At 44.2% G+C, this 15,549-nt stretch overlaps 1 long non-coding RNA gene across 1 annotated transcript; it reads left to right on the top strand.

Annotated features, from left to right (window-relative positions):
- Positions 1-610: 610 nt before the first annotated feature.
- LOC308474252 lies at positions 611-5,436 on the top strand. Its single transcript, XR_013984619.1, has 3 exons — positions 611-771; positions 4,017-4,179; positions 5,367-5,436. It is a non-coding gene; the product is annotated as an uncharacterized lncRNA (long non-coding RNA).
- Positions 5,437-15,549: the final 10,113 nt, after the last annotated feature.

The following is a 15,549-nucleotide window of genomic DNA, read 5'->3' as shown; positions in this document are numbered from 1 at the left end:
GAACCCACCCCCACCCCCAAAATACTGGCAAATGATTATAAATGTTGTAAATGAGATAGTTAAATTAAAACCAGATCTGAAATTGTGTTTGCTAAACTCTGTGAAACATTAAAACCTGCAAATGCTCTTGAACCTACTGTGTACTTATTAACAGCTGTAAGAATTACATTTGCAGAGTTTTGGAAATCTAATCTAACACCTAAAGAAAAGTCTGGTTGACTAAGATTAAGGATTTGATTATATTAACGAAGGACCTTATTATATTAGCTAAACTAAGTGCCTATCAGAAAGATGAACAAGGGTAAAAAATTGTGAATTTGTAAACATGTGAAACAATATTTACGTCAAATAACTAATGAAAAAGACTATGCTAAGTGCTTAAGTTTAATTGAATAGCGCAGCTGAAAATACAAATGGGAAAATAACATAAACAGTAATGGATTAAACAATAATGTATAGCAATATAAGAACTCCGTGCTCATGATAAAATAGGAAAACAAATTGTTCAGTTGTGTAAGGTACATCAAAACATTGGAACTTGCCTTATACAGTTGGGCCAGTTAGACAGTTGGGCCACCTAAATCAGTGCCCGCAACAGCCCTCCAGGGATTCAAAAAGGGAGTTCTTTTCTGGAGACACCAGGGTTTGTTGGCTGATATGCCAAGTGGTTTGCAGGCACTTGCCAGTGCTAACATTTCTCACCCTCATCTGGGCACAGCAGAAGCACCCCCCCCCCATTCCTCACAAACTGGGAGATGTAGCACTAGGCAGGTGTGTTTTATTCATCTATTTAAAATATTTCTATGCCTCTTTTCATTTACAAATACAACAGCACAATGGCTCACATTATTAACAACAACAGCAACCCAATAGTCAATAAAAGTCAACACCAACACCCAGAGACTAAGGGTGTGAGTGAAAGCCTTATTGACGGCTATGGGTTCCTGCTTGAAAGCAACGGGGAGAGCATCCCACACAGTAGGCATCACAAAGGAGAAGGTCATTCTCCACCCCACCAGATGAACTTCTGTAAGTTTTGGTTGTTTTTTTTTATAAGATATTTATTAAGATTTTTTTAAATATTACAATAAAAAATGAAAAAGAAAAAGAAAATACAAAATAAAAATGATTAAAAACCACTCAATTTTTCCATTGCTTATTTTTCCTTAGCTTGTTTCCCGGACCTCCTCATACCTCCCTTTTTTGTATTCCAGTTCAGTTTGTTGGTTCAGCAAATCCTTACCCTCTTTATTTGTCCTAATCTTTGGTCTTAAAATAGTAACGTTAGATTTTTACCTCTTAACAACCCATTTTTCATATTCCCTTAAAGCATTACAGCTGGAAACCACTTAATTTCTATCCAACATCGTTCTAACATTCATTAATTTTACAATATTTCTGTAGATAATCTTTGAACTTCTTCCAATCTTTGAACTTCTGTAAGTTTTGGCACAGTCAGGAGGGCCCCATTTAGAGACTGTAGTGACCTGGGCAGTCCATATGGGAGAAGGTGATGCTGCAGTGTTAGGACATCTACTCAGCATGCAGAAGGTCCCAGGTTCAATCACTAACATCTTCAGGTAGGACTGTGAATGTCCCCTGCCCGACACCCTGGAGAGTCACTGCCAATCATTGTAGACAATGCTATATTCTTCTCTCCTATGTTCCTCAAATCTTTCATCTATCTATCTATATCTATCTATCATCATCTATCATCTATCTATGCAAATCTAAAAAAATGTAATATAAACACTGACAATTGGGAAACCCTTGCCTGTGAGCGCTCCAGTTGGAGAACAGCTTTTACCAAAGGTATCATGGCCTTTGAAGATGCTCAAACTCAGGACAAAAGGGAGAAATGTGCTAAGAGGAAGGCACGCTTGGAAAATCAAAACTGTCATCACCTCCCGCCCAGAAACCAATGTCCCCACTGTGGAAGGACATGTGGATCCAGAACTGGCCTCCACAGTCACTTATGAACTCACTGTTAAGATAATGTTCATGGAAGACAATCTTACTTGGCTACAAGTGATGGCCTAAGAAGATCTCTATCGTCTATCTATGTATCTATCTATCTATCTATCTATCTATCTATCTATCTATCTAATCTATCTATCATCTATCTGTCTGTCTGTCTGTCGGTCGGTTGGTCGGTCGGTCTGTCAGTCTGTCGGTCTGTAGGACTATTTTAGGTGCTTCTGAGAAGCAGATTAGGATCAACAACTCATTGTCATTAAAAAAAATAATTAAAAAAAATTAAAAAATTGTCTAGTAGCACCTTAGAAACCAACAAAGTTTGTTCTGCATATAAGTTTTTGTGTGCACGCACACTTCTTCAGAAACTTCAGATGCACATGAAAGCTTATACCCAGAACAAACTTAGTTGGTCTCTAAGGTGCTACTGGACAATTCTTTAATTTTTTTTATTTATTTCGACTGTGTCAGACCAACACGGCTATCTACCTGAATCTAAAATCATTGTCATTTTGTTCTGCTGTGAAAATAAGCCCCCTACCAACCCTTATGCAAAAGAGTGCTGCAATCTTTTCTTCCCCCTTCAAGCAGAGGCCAGAAAATATACACATTGCACCCAGGGTGTTATTATAACAAAATGAAACACTACATCACATTTACACTTAAGAAATCCCGTTCCTCTCGAAGTTAGCACCTTTTCAAGGACCTAAATGTGAGAGACTAACCTTTTAAAGTATGAGATGCCTTTTTGAAATGTTCATGGATGCAGCAACGAGCAAAATCAGTAGGAGGGAGCCAAGAGATACATTATCTCAAGTTTCTTTGGCACGTGTGAATGGAGAAAGAAGAAGCCTTGGCAGTGATCTCACAGTCCTGCTGTTCATGAAATGCAGGCAGAAAATAGAGATCATATTTTTGTATAAAGCGTAGGCCTATGTTAGTTGACTAGACAGTCAGATTTTATTTTTATGGTGAACTGTTCTGGGCTGGCTTCTCAGCATCCTTTCCCACTTGCTGCAGCCTGGCAAATGGTTCAGGGTAAAGGTGAGGAACCTATTTCAGCCTGAGCATTGCCTCCTCTCTGGAGACTGCATCAATGGCATAACATGGGAGTGCTACTGGAGTGATTGCCCTGGGCACAAAATTTCTTAGGGGTGCGCCTCTGCAGCTGCTGCCCCAACCAGAGGCACTCCCCATCCTGCCGCCCGACTCACCTGAGCAGCATGCTGAGCAGGAGCTGGGAGAGGACTGGCCTTTGCATCCCTTGGCCATGTAGCATTCCCCACTAGCGGGGGTGGGGGGTGGCGAGACTCATGGCAGTGGCACCCCAGTCCGAGGAGGTGCACACGCATGTCCCACCACTGCTCCACAGTTCTGTTCGGCAGCAGCATCAGAGGTCACATGGAAGTGCTGGTTAGGGGGCGCAATACTCACCGTAGGGAAAGCAATATTTGCCTTGCCCTGGGTCCTGGCAATCCATGCTATGCCACTGAACTGCATGCAAGCAGTGGGTGGGGCCAGTGGCAAAAGCGGGTGGAGCAATCAATGTGAACGTTACCTTTGCACAGTAGGCCATTCATAAGCCAGAGGTTTACACACACACACACACACACACACACACACACACGGTTTTCTCCATCCAAGAAGCGTGATCACAGCAGGACACATTTCAGCCAGGCAAAAGCACATGGGTAGAGTGTGGAGCAGGGCTGGCAAGGGGTGTGGCCTGGGAAGAGAAGGGTGTGGCCAGGGAATGGGACAGTATTGAGGGCCTGATAGAAAGATCTGGAGGGCCACATCCAACCACAAAACTCCTGGCTATTTTTTTTATAGATGGCACAAAAGTAAAAGCAAAAAGCTAATCATTTCCATTGATTCCCATTTTTAAATTCCTCTGGCAGTTTTTGTAGATCCTGCTCCTCACTTGTACATAACTTTAAGGCTTTTTGATACAATTGGCTGTTTTATTACCCGCAGAGTTTTGTGTGGATGCTCAATTAGCATTCCAGAGAACTGCTTCCCTCTCTGCATATTATTCACAGGTTAAGTATTCCACATAAAGGCTCCTCAAATCAGACAACCTGAATTGAACTTAATTAGAAGAACTTGGAGTACTCAGGAAAAAGAAAAGAAAAGGCAGAATGCCGCTTGCCAGGTCTTCCTGACAAGAAAAGATGCTGGGAAAGTGAGCATGTGGAGGTGGAGGTAAGATACTATTAGGGAAAATGCCTCAAGAAAGAAAGTGAAATGTTAACAGGCACCGGATCTCAGTGAGCAGCCTACATGTCCAATTTCACAGCACTGAGAGCTTGTGAGGAACATAAATATCACAGCTCTGTACTATAATAGGAACACATAGGGCCCCTGAATAAGCTTAAGCAGGGGAATTCTGTGTGTGCGTGTGTGATGCAACCTTCTGTCCTATTGTATATGCTAGTGTAGCTAGTTTCTAAATCTGCAGCAGCAGCTTTTGAGGTGAAAATTGGGTGTGCCGAGGGAGAAGCATGTATGCGCATTAGCCCACCTACCCACAGTTTACTGAGTGGTGATCTGTGCATGGGGAAAATGTGGGAATGTTGAGGCTGGCAGGAGAGAATATATTGATTATTAATATCCCTCCTAACTCGCGTTAGCAAGTTTCTTTATACAGCAGAGTGCATTCCCCTTCTTACGTAGCAGAAAGATGGTTGCAAAGTAACAGGAAGTTAAACTGACTGGACCAACATCCTCTGCATGACCACTCTAGCAAAACAGGTAATGTTGTACTTGACTGCTCCCAGTGGATTACATCCCACAGAAAATCCATGTATTGCCTCTCCTGACCCTTCTTTCTACCCACTCTGGCACAGGAGTAAAGATGGCCTTCCAATACAAGTTTATCCATCTTTGGTTTTCCTGTTTTTCCACTGTATTTTTTTTTAAAATAAAAAATATGCATTAGGAATATGCCATCAGAACCAGACTACTCTTGTAGAAGGAAGAGAGTTGCTGTTTGTGTGTGTGTGTGTGTGTGTGTGTGTGTGTGTGTGTTGTGTCCTGTTGTCATATATTTCATTGTCTCAGGATAAATAAACAGAAGTGACACAAAGACGCACACACACACCAAGTTGGCAATATCATGAGTCATAATTGCATTGTTGGGTACCGGTTCTCCTTAGTCTCCCCATCTTAGAATGTAGGCTCACTTGAGCCATTTGAGCATCCTTGGCTCAGCCTCCCATCAGCCTTTTAACACAGAATGGCTCCTGGCAGGCATAGCTCGACCAGCTCTAATTGGAGCTGGCTGTGGTTCAGATCTGCTCCTTTCCTTGTTTTGCTTTAATTCTTCACGAATCTACATTTCTTCTGTATCCCACCTAATTGTTTATTTACTTATTTGCTTCCCTCCCCAGCTGGGCTCACAATCTCAAAGTAAATCTGACTGCAGAAAGGTGTTGGGGGGGGGGATGAGACCTTGGTAATGGACGTAAGGTAAAGGTAAAGGGACCCCTGACCATTAGGTCCAGTCGTGACTGACTCTGGGGTTGCGGCGCTCATCTCACTTTATTGGCCAAGGGAGCTGGTGTACAGCTTCCAGGTCATGTGGCCAGCATGACTAAGCCGCTTCTGGCGAACCAGAGCAGCGCACAGAAATGCCGTTTACCTTCCCGTCGGAAGGTATTTATCTATTTGCACTTTGACATGCTTTCGAACTGCTAGGTGGGCAGGAGCAGGGACCGAGCAACGGGAGCTCACCCTGTCGCGGGGATTTGAACCGGCGACCTTCCAATCGGCAAGCCCTAGGCTCAGTGGTTTAACCCACAGCACCATCCGCGCCCCTGGTAATGGACGACTTGGTAGGAAAAGAAAAGAATGAGCAACTTCCTGGTGCCCACTAACACTCTTCTATGAATGGTCCTTCAGTCTGACAGTCATTTCCACACAGCTGTGAGAATGCATGCATTGTGTGTCATTCTGTCTTGTTCCATCCCATTGTATGTATTTTGTGCACACGTATACATGAAATACATATTTTTCAATCCTTTTCAGTGTATTCACTGGGGGGTGGGGCTGGAGAGATACATATTTTAATACATCTTTTATGTAAAGTATGGGATTTAAGCACACTTTTTGTACACTGAAAAGCCATTGCAAAAATGGAGATGTGCACAATCTGACTGGGAATTGCTATTCTGATCCACAAGCAATTTGGGAACTGAGTCTGTCCACTCCGAAAAGCAGACATAACACATCCCTAATATGTATCTTACTGCCCTATCTCTTGCTAAGATCTTTTTTTAATTATTGCCCAAAGAGATCACATGTAAGACCCATGCATGATTCAAGATCAATGGGCCCCCTTGTCCCAGTAGCAATTCCACAATGGCGGGTTTTGGTCATTCATTTTGTTGTGAATTGTACATTAAAAAGAGAGAGAGAAAGGAAAAGTGCTGATCTCCTCTGAAAGAAGTGAAAGAATACCAAGCAGAACAGGAGATGAATAGGAGCAAATGGGCTGCTATTGAGCATGAAAGTGACATGTTTAGTCTTCATCTTCCAAGCCATTTAGCAAAGCAGATGGTCAATGATTTTCTATAGCAGGGTCCCAGTTAACTCTAAGCCTTTGACCTGAGAAAGCTTCAGGATTATCCACCCAACCTAAATAGCCTGCCAGGCAGGCTTGGTTACATTCTCATGCCACAAGGATAAAACACACATTCTAAAAGGACGTTCCCTTACACAAGCCACATTCGTTTCAATGGGTTCCCTTACAAAAGCCACATTCGTTTCAATGGGTCTTACGCAAATTGTGTCCCCAAAAGAGTATTCCAGAGGCAAACACTCAAGTTACTTTTAAGCAGTGCTTTTTTCTGGGGGTACGCAGGGGTATGCATACCCCTAAACATTTTGTGAATCTAAGTTTGGCCTCATTGAGGGGCAGTTTTTCAATATGAGTAGGAAAATGAGAGTACCCTTAAATGCTTTTTGTTTAGAAAAAAGCACTGCTTTTAAATGCTTCGCTATCTGCTTCATGTACATTACAAAACAAAATAAAGACCCCATTTTACTCCTTGATTGAGAACAATGATCAAGTTACACAGCACATCCAGGTCTTTTGATAACCAGGGCTCATATACAGAAGGTTCTCTCACAGCAGAAATTTTGGTATCAGAATATTTTTTTCCTTGGATTAGGAAAGGTTTTATAATATCAAAGAATACCGTGCAAATCAGGGAGGGGGGCAGAGAAGGATTACAAGACTGTCTGTCACTCCACCCTGAAATACGTTGACTTGAAGCAGAGATGCAGTAAGACTTGTTTTGTTTTCAAGTAAACATGCTGAAAGAATGTCTGTTCTAACATCTGCAGCTTGTTGAAGCTCCATACAAATTGACCTGCTTTGAAGACACAGTGCTATATCTAACTGGCAGGTTTCAGATAAGGACCTTTCTAGCTGCTTTCACAGGAGCTGTGAAGCATTTGTGTAGGAAAAGAGCTAGAGAGAGTGTCTTCGCTTTCGCTTCTGAGTGATGCAGAAGCAGTGTCAAGTGATCTTGCTGTTTGCAGAATGAAGGCAGTCCTATTTATCTACCTTGTTTGGTTTGTCTGCACTCCTTAAGCCTGTTGGCCCACAGAGTGTCCTCCTTTTATCCCTTTGGAGGCTAATATGTTACAGGTTAAGATGCAGTAATCATAAATAATATCAGTCCTGGATGAGAGGTTTCACTTTAATTGGCAATCAATATGGGGCATACACCACACATGGATTACCTGGAGTATCCTCATTTGTTGCCCTTGGTGCTTCCTTTCTGCAGTGGAACCTGAATATGAATGAGTCACCAACGTTGTCCTTTTGTGACTTTCCAGCTATTATAGAGGAGGCCACTGACATCATCCTTTAGCTCAAGTGGTGAAGGTTCCTGCTCATTAAATTGTTTTAAATAAGAAGCCTCTAGCAGAGTAATAACAGACATAAGGTTGCATTAAAATAACCACGGAGCACAGGAAAGACATTCTTATTCTCCCCTTATTCAGCAATTCCAAATAATACTTCCCACCCCCCGCACAAGGCTGCTCAGTTGTCAGAGTTCCAGTAAACCAACTCAGACTGTTGTACTACCCCCACTCACCTGCAAGTAATTCCATTCAGTGGGACTTACCTCTGAACATATGAGCACAACAATAGCCTGCTGCGTCAGACCAATGGCCTATCTTGTCCAGCATCCTGTTCTCACAGTTCTCACATATAGGATTGTGTTGCTAAGCGTTAGTTTTGTCATTTGTTTTTGATGATTGTTAAACCGGTCTGGATAGTCTAACTCTGGAACAGGAAAACAAAGCCCACAAGTGTCCCAGGAAAAAAATGGGACATTTCATGCTCCCATTTGGGGTGCCATGATGTCATGCAGTTCACGCTGAGATCTTGCCCTGAAAAAAATGTTTCTTTCTTTCTTGAGTTTTGGGACTCAAGATGTTGGAGGTATGGGGACAGGGCTGTCCTAACAACTCTCATCAGCTCCCTTAACAAATGACAGATTTCTCTGGGGAAAGCCATGATTGTTTAAAGTGGTGTTATAGTGCTTTAAACGTATTACGTGAATGTTTAAGTCTCTTTCATGCTTCTCTTCATTCTTTGCATCACTTCTTGAGATTTACATGAAAGCCACTGCAGCCAGAGCAAGGGGGCAGCATCATAAAGTTGTTGCTTCAAAGAAAGTATTGCCTCTGAATAGGGAATATTCAATGTTGTTCAATTCTTGCCTCTAACCGGCTCACAACATTTCTCCATCTCAGTGGCTAATGAATGCAGTCTCCCCCCCTCACTCGGTATAAGGTTTCAGTGGCCAGAGGGTGGCATGTATGGCCATGTACATGCCATTATGCCACGTAAAAGGTTCAGAGCTCTCCAGAAATTGTGCAGGCGGTCTTATAGGCCTGGCTACGACATATGTAGGCCTGTACCCCCCATGCCTCAACCGGGTTATACTGTGCACTGTCAGGCCCCTTCACTCAAGGAGACAATAATATGCCCTATGGCGGCAGTATCTCATATTTTGAACTCAATTTGTGGCACATTTGCCAAGGATGTTGGCCATCGCCATTTGTAGGCTTTCCTTTCCAGCTCAGAGTCCATGTCATGCATTGTGTATGTCATGGAGGAGTGTGTCTCAGGGACTGTGCTGATGAGGGCTGCACTGAGGAGGAATGGTGGGAGCCACTCCCTCCCCCTGATTCTGATCCTGAACCTTCCCAGAGCAGGAGGACGATATAGATTTGGAACAGTCGTTTACAGAGGGGCATAGTTCAGAAGGCAGAAGCTGGGAAATACTGGATGGGGAACAGCTAGGAGATGGAACACTGGAAAAGAGAGGGTGAACAGATTCATAGTCGTTGGACAGCATTCCTCCGACCTGCCCCCCCCCCCAGTCATGAAGAGCTCAGAAGGTCTCAGAACAGAAAGCGCAGAGGGTACAAGCTCAAATTACAAGACATAGGAGTGGCATAGATTAATAGGGATGGAGGGGTGTGTGATCCTTAATTGGGAGCACCACCATTTCCAAGAGATGTGCTCTTTGTTCTCTCACTGTGATCATCAAAGTTTCTAATTGGTATTTGACCTTCTTATCTACTGCCACGGGGGAGGGGGGGCTGATTCCCCGAAGCCTGACACTTATGTCATGTTGGTCCTCATGGAACTCCAAGGTGAAGCACTTGCAAGGGATTGCAGTGCTGAATCACATTCTCAACCATCTGAAGCAGCACACAGACCACAACACACAGCACTTCACCAAAGTGTCACTACTGGCTCATGATCCTCCACTCACTTGCAAACTAAGCATAATTCATCCCAGAAGATCTTCTGTGTTGGCATTTCACATCCTATATGCAGAAGGATGCTGTGACTACCAACGCCGACCTGAGTTGTGCTCTCTTTAATTTGTTCTAAACCTTGTGGTAGTTTCCGACACCTTGAAGGAATAAGCTGTGCTTCCTGTGACCTTGAGAGCGTCTCTTCTGATTAGAGCACAGTTTTGGCACCGTGGCTTTTACAAGCTGTTTTCAGGATGTCAGAAGAAATAATGTTTAGAATGTCAGCCAGATGAGAAGAAGTAACACAAGAGACAAAACACACAGCACAGACAAACAGCCCTTGAGGCAAGGAAACTTGCCCTCCAAGACTAGTGGATCAGAGAGCCACAAGAGGCACATCTTTCTTTGCTGTTTTGCTTGTCACCTTCAAGTTCTTAAGGTAGAATGGATGACAAATCCTACTTACTCTGCCTTGTACTAAGACAAACAATTTAATGTCCTGAACTACAGAAGTACCTTACATTTTTATTCAAGTAGACATGCCTCACATGCATAATACTTAGCCGTCTCCATCTACAGGAAGCTGAAGCCACTGAACATGGCTAAAAAAAATTACTTACTATGTTTCTATCAAAAAATATTGGTGGAGACTGCCTGGATCTCTATTTTAAGTGGAATTTCAATAATATGTAATTCAAACGTAACAGGGGATCCTGCTTTCTGTTAATTCTCTTTATTAGGGAACGAGAACGGGGACCTGCCTTCTAGAGATCTTGTAACTTTTAGGTTAGTGGCTGCCAGGCTTGCAATAATGCACCACTAGAAGGAGAGAGATAAGTTGTCTGTGGACAAGTGGTATGGGAAGTTTTGGAATGTTTCCAGGAACTTACAATTTATAAAAGGCAAATTGAGTCAGCTTCCCAGATTGTTGTGATAGCTTTCACTCCATGCTGCTGAAACCTGACAGACTTCAGATAGTTTAAAAGAGCAGGTGTATTTGTGAACAGTTAAATAGTAAGATGTGCCCTCATTTTTAAGTTACCGTATTTTTCGCTCTATAAGACGCACCAGACCATAAGACGCACCTAGTTTTTGGAGGAGGAAAACAAGAAAAAATAATATTCTGAATCTCAGAAGCCAGAACAGCAAGAGGGATCGCTGCACAGTGAAAGCAGCAATCCCTCTTGCTGTTCTGGCTTCTGGGATAGCTGCGCAGCCTGTATTCGTTCCATAAGATGCACACACATTTCCCCTTACTTTTTGGGACGGAAAAAGTGAGTCTTATAGAGCAAAAAATACGGTAGATGTAGAGTAGTTGCTTCAGAAGACGATAATCAGGCACAAACAAGAGCAGTCCAACAAAGCTGATGTTGAAGAATCATTGCTTCAACACTGGTGATCTTTGCTTCTTCCAGTACACTGGCATCAGTTTGCGTGTTTTCCCAGGTGATGTGTACAATTTTTTGGAGACACCGTTGATGGAATCTTTCGAGGCGTTACCTGTTTATCAACTCATGCTGGTATGCTTTCGAACTGCTATGCTGGCAGGAGCTGGGACAAAGCAATAGGAGCTCACCCCATTGCACGGATTCGAACTGCCAACCTTAGGATCAGCATGCTCAAAAGGCTTGGCAGTTTAGACAACAGCAACCATGTCCCTTAGCACCAGAGTAGCCTGTACAGCAACTCCTGTATTACAGGAATATGAGATTGAATGGCATGAAGCAGGACTGAAGGGGCAGGGTCCCAACATTTTCAGAATACAAATATTGGGGTGAGGAAGGAATGCCTAGTCTGCTGAAATTGCTGTTTAACCCAGTGAATCAAAATCAGATATCTGACAGAGCTAATATCAAAGAACTTGCAATGGTTGTGAGATATAATCAGAAACTAGTTATGATGGGACCTTGTTAATATTATGCTTCTGTCAAGCAACGCACAAAGTAGCTCATGCAACACCTGAGGAGATTCATCTCTTTTCTTATTTAATGTAAAGCAGATATTTTTCATTTACCTCATTCATCTGGCAGTCTCCATATGCTGAACTGGATGCTCAAATTCTCTTTCATTGGGAGGAATCCTTCTCACCTAAATATTTTTTCCTCTTGCCCATTTCTGAAAACATAAGCTTGCATTTATATATTCATTGCACATCATGCCATTTTCCAGCTTCACGTTTTCTACCCATTGCACTTCCTATTGCATTTTTAATTCCCTCCCAACCCAGTCCCTAATTTACTTTAAATAAAGGGTCTGCTGTTAATTTGATTGAATGTAGCTTAAAGAGAAAGAGAGAGAGAGGAATAAAGATGGGAAAAAGCTGTAAAAAGCCAGAGGGAAACCATTTTTGTCTGCTTTATAGCAGTTTTATTATTGCTTTATCCTTTTTGGTGGAATTCTTATTCTCCCGTGAAAAGAAAGTGAGGGTTTCTCTTGCTATGTCTGCCAAAACCAGTCTCAGCAGCGAGTCTCTGGGTTTCTAATTTTCTCTCTTCTTCAAATGATGCTAATTACAATGATGACTGATTCCAGGTATTTTCCTGCGAGGCCTTGAAAGAGCCACACGTATAGAGCTGCTGGTCACACTATTTTTTTCTTTCAGCTGAGGGTAGGATGTTGGAATTGAAGAGAAGTTATGCAGATGACATCAGCAGCATGCAAGGATATATTAGCAAATGAGGCAACATCATCCTTTTATCTATTTCATTATTTTGTCCCAGAGCTGCTTACCTGTATTATTATTTATTTGTTACATTTATATCCCACCGTTCCTCCAAAGATCTCAAGGTGGTATATCTACTTTCCCTCCTCCATATTTTATCCTTACAACAATCTTGTGAGGTAGGCTAGGCTGAGAGGTGGTAACTGAGTGGCTCTCCAGTATAGTTCAAAAACAACCACCCATCCAGGCAACGTACAGAGGCAGATTTGCTTAGAACAATGTGATGCCTTCCAGACATTGAGGATGACAACACCTAGCATCCATGATCATTGGCCATGCTGGCCTGGACTGATGGATCTTGTGGTGAATTTTTTTTGAAGGACATCACATTGGCTGTCCCTGACTTAGGGCATGTGAGGTTCGTGACTCTGGGGCTGACAGACTGAAGGGATTCACCACCTGGCTGCTTTCATCAGCCAAGTTACCAAGGGCCACTAGGGGGCCGTACCCTTTAAAAAGCTAAAAAGGATGTGGGCGGTGCTGTGGTATGAACCACTGAGCCTCTTGGGCTTGCCGGTCAGAAAGTCAGTGGCTTGAATCCCCGCGACGAGATGAGCTCCCATTGCTCTGCCCCAGCTGCTGCCAACCTAGCAGTTCGAAAACATGCCAAAAGTGCAAGTAGATAAATAGGTACTGCAGCATCGAGAATATAAACTGTGTTTCCGTGTGCTCTGGTTTCCATACTGTGTTCCATCGTGCCAGAAGCGGTTTAGTCATGCTGGCCACATGATCCGGAGAGATGTGTGTGGACAAATGCCGGCTCCCTCACCCTGAAAGCAAGATGAACGCCGCAAGCCCATAGTTGCCTTTGACTGGACTTAACCGTCCAAGGGTGCTTTACCTTTACCCTTTAACTCTTGAGGAAGACTATCAAGGCAAACATCCATCAGCTAGAGAAGGAGAAGGTGCAGTCATTGGCGGAGGAAGAGGAGAGTGGGGGGAGCGCCCCGCCCCAGGCAGCGCGATCCCGGTAGGGTGCCATCGCGGCTGCCTTCCTGCCAGTGTTGGGCGCCACGCCCCTGCAGGTGGCATGCCCCGCCCTCTCTCCACCCCCCAGTGCCGGAGCATGAAGCTCCGCCACTGGGTGCAGTGAGCTTGCTACCCGGAAGAGCACTTGGCCACAAAGCCCAGTTGCCATGAGCTTGCAGGATGAAAGGGAAGCATGCTAGGATACCATCTATCAGACTGCAAACTCAGGGCTGCCTCAGGTTACAAACACCTCGGGTTACAAACACTTCAGGTTACAGACTCCGCTAACCCGGAAGTAGTACCTCGGGTTAAGAACTTTACCTCAGGATGAGAACAGAAATCGCATGCCAGTGGCGCAGCAGCGGTGGGAGGCACCGTTAGCTAAAGTGGTATCTCAGGTTAAGAATGGTTTCAGGTTAAGAATGGACCTCCGGAAAGAATTAAGTTCATAACCAGAGGTACCAGTGTATATGTTTCTGATTCTCCCCACCAAGGAAAGGTTACATACAAAGTTTCATTTTCACTGGATGGAAAAAATAAATATACTGAGAGATCCCCTAATTAGATCTTTCACATGACATCTGTTCCATCTCTGCGCTTTAGCAGCAGAACTGCTTTGTGTATCTTTTAACCATTTCCTTTCTGAGGACACAAATTCAATGTGTTAGGGGATGGGAGCGGTGGAACCAGGTGGGCGAGCAGCTGAAGCACATAGGGCCACTTTGAGTCCCCCCCACCGCACAAGCAGTATATAAATCTTATGAAATAAATATCAGAAATAAGTAGCAACCAGTAGGGTGTCATAGAGCTGTGCAATCCAGATACCAGTGTTTTTGCAGCTTACTTGAACCTGTCAGGGGCCAGAATCAGGTGTAGGCCAGCAATAACTTCACTGATACTGGTGGTGGTTTTTTTTTTTAAAAAAAACTCTTTATTCAAAGAAACCAAAACAGTGCAGGCCCAGTGATCCCATACACTCTTCTCTGTAGGTCTTGCCCCAATGAGGTGCAAGGACTGAAGGTCCCTGCCTTCCCACGGATGCCTAGGTCCTTGCCTCCCTGGGTCCCCCCAGGGGCGGAGCTACCTGCCCTGGCACCCGGAGTGGTGTGGGGGCAGGGCAAGCTGGCATGGTGATCATCCCTAGCCACCTGCCGCCCGTGTGGTGAGCGTTGGGTGGGGTGGTGCAGCGATGTCACCCGCCCTCACAGCTGACACCCAGTGCACACCACACCCGCCTTCCTCTGCCAGTGGGTGCCCCCCCCCCAGCAATTGGAGACTGAGTCTGTGTGCAACCAATTTCTCCGCTGCTCCTTTCATTTCTCTCTGTGTTTTAGGAAGCCAGGCGGGAGGGGAGCTGGGCAAACAGGAGGGGAAAACTCCTGGGATTCTTCAGCAGCCTACATCATATCTGGCTTTTGGTCCCACTCCTCTCCAGCCTCTGAATCAGGACTGTTCTCTGCCCCAGCTCACAGTATCCAGTTGTCTCTTCAGCTTCTGACACCTCCTCCTCTCAGTCTGCCCCCCTTTTTCCTTCTGACCACTTATTGTCATCCCACCACCAGTTCCCTGGCTCTGAGCCTTCTTCCCCTGGGGTGCTCTTGGGAGTTTCCCAGCTGCCTCCCACCACTCCTCTGCATACAGCCAGTCCACAACATGACCTGGATTGGCCGGGGTGGGGCCACATGTGTACTAGCAGAGCCTATTCTGTGTTCTGCTGGTGCATCCATGCAGCCCCAGGTAAGCTGCAGTGCTGCTGATGTTGGAGGCGTGTCTCTGCCCCAATACAGTAGCTGCTACTGGCATAAGATGAGACAAATATATTTAAAGAGCATAATATTTTCCAACGACCAGCTGTTTGGGGAGAGTAGCAGGCTGGATAAAGCCCCTCTCTTGCTCCTTCTGATTTTGTGAGGTTTTCACTTTTTAGAAAGGGCTCCAAAAATACGCATCTGTCAGTTCTCAGATCAAAGCCCCACTATATTTGTTTTAAGGTGTCAGTGAAAATGGTAATCTAAAGTAACTGTAGCTTCCAGAGTTTTGTAGTCACTTGTTTAAATACTCCAGCGGTAGAGGGGAAGAAGTCCCACTTCATG

Source organism: Podarcis pityusensis, assembly GCF_964106645.2.
Source record: "Podarcis pityusensis genome assembly, chromosome: 3".
Lineage (NCBI taxonomy): Eukaryota > Metazoa > Chordata > Lepidosauria > Squamata > Lacertidae > Podarcis > Podarcis pityusensis.
The sequence above is the reverse complement of the archived record's forward strand: the minus strand, read 5'-3'. Positions and strand labels throughout refer to the sequence as shown.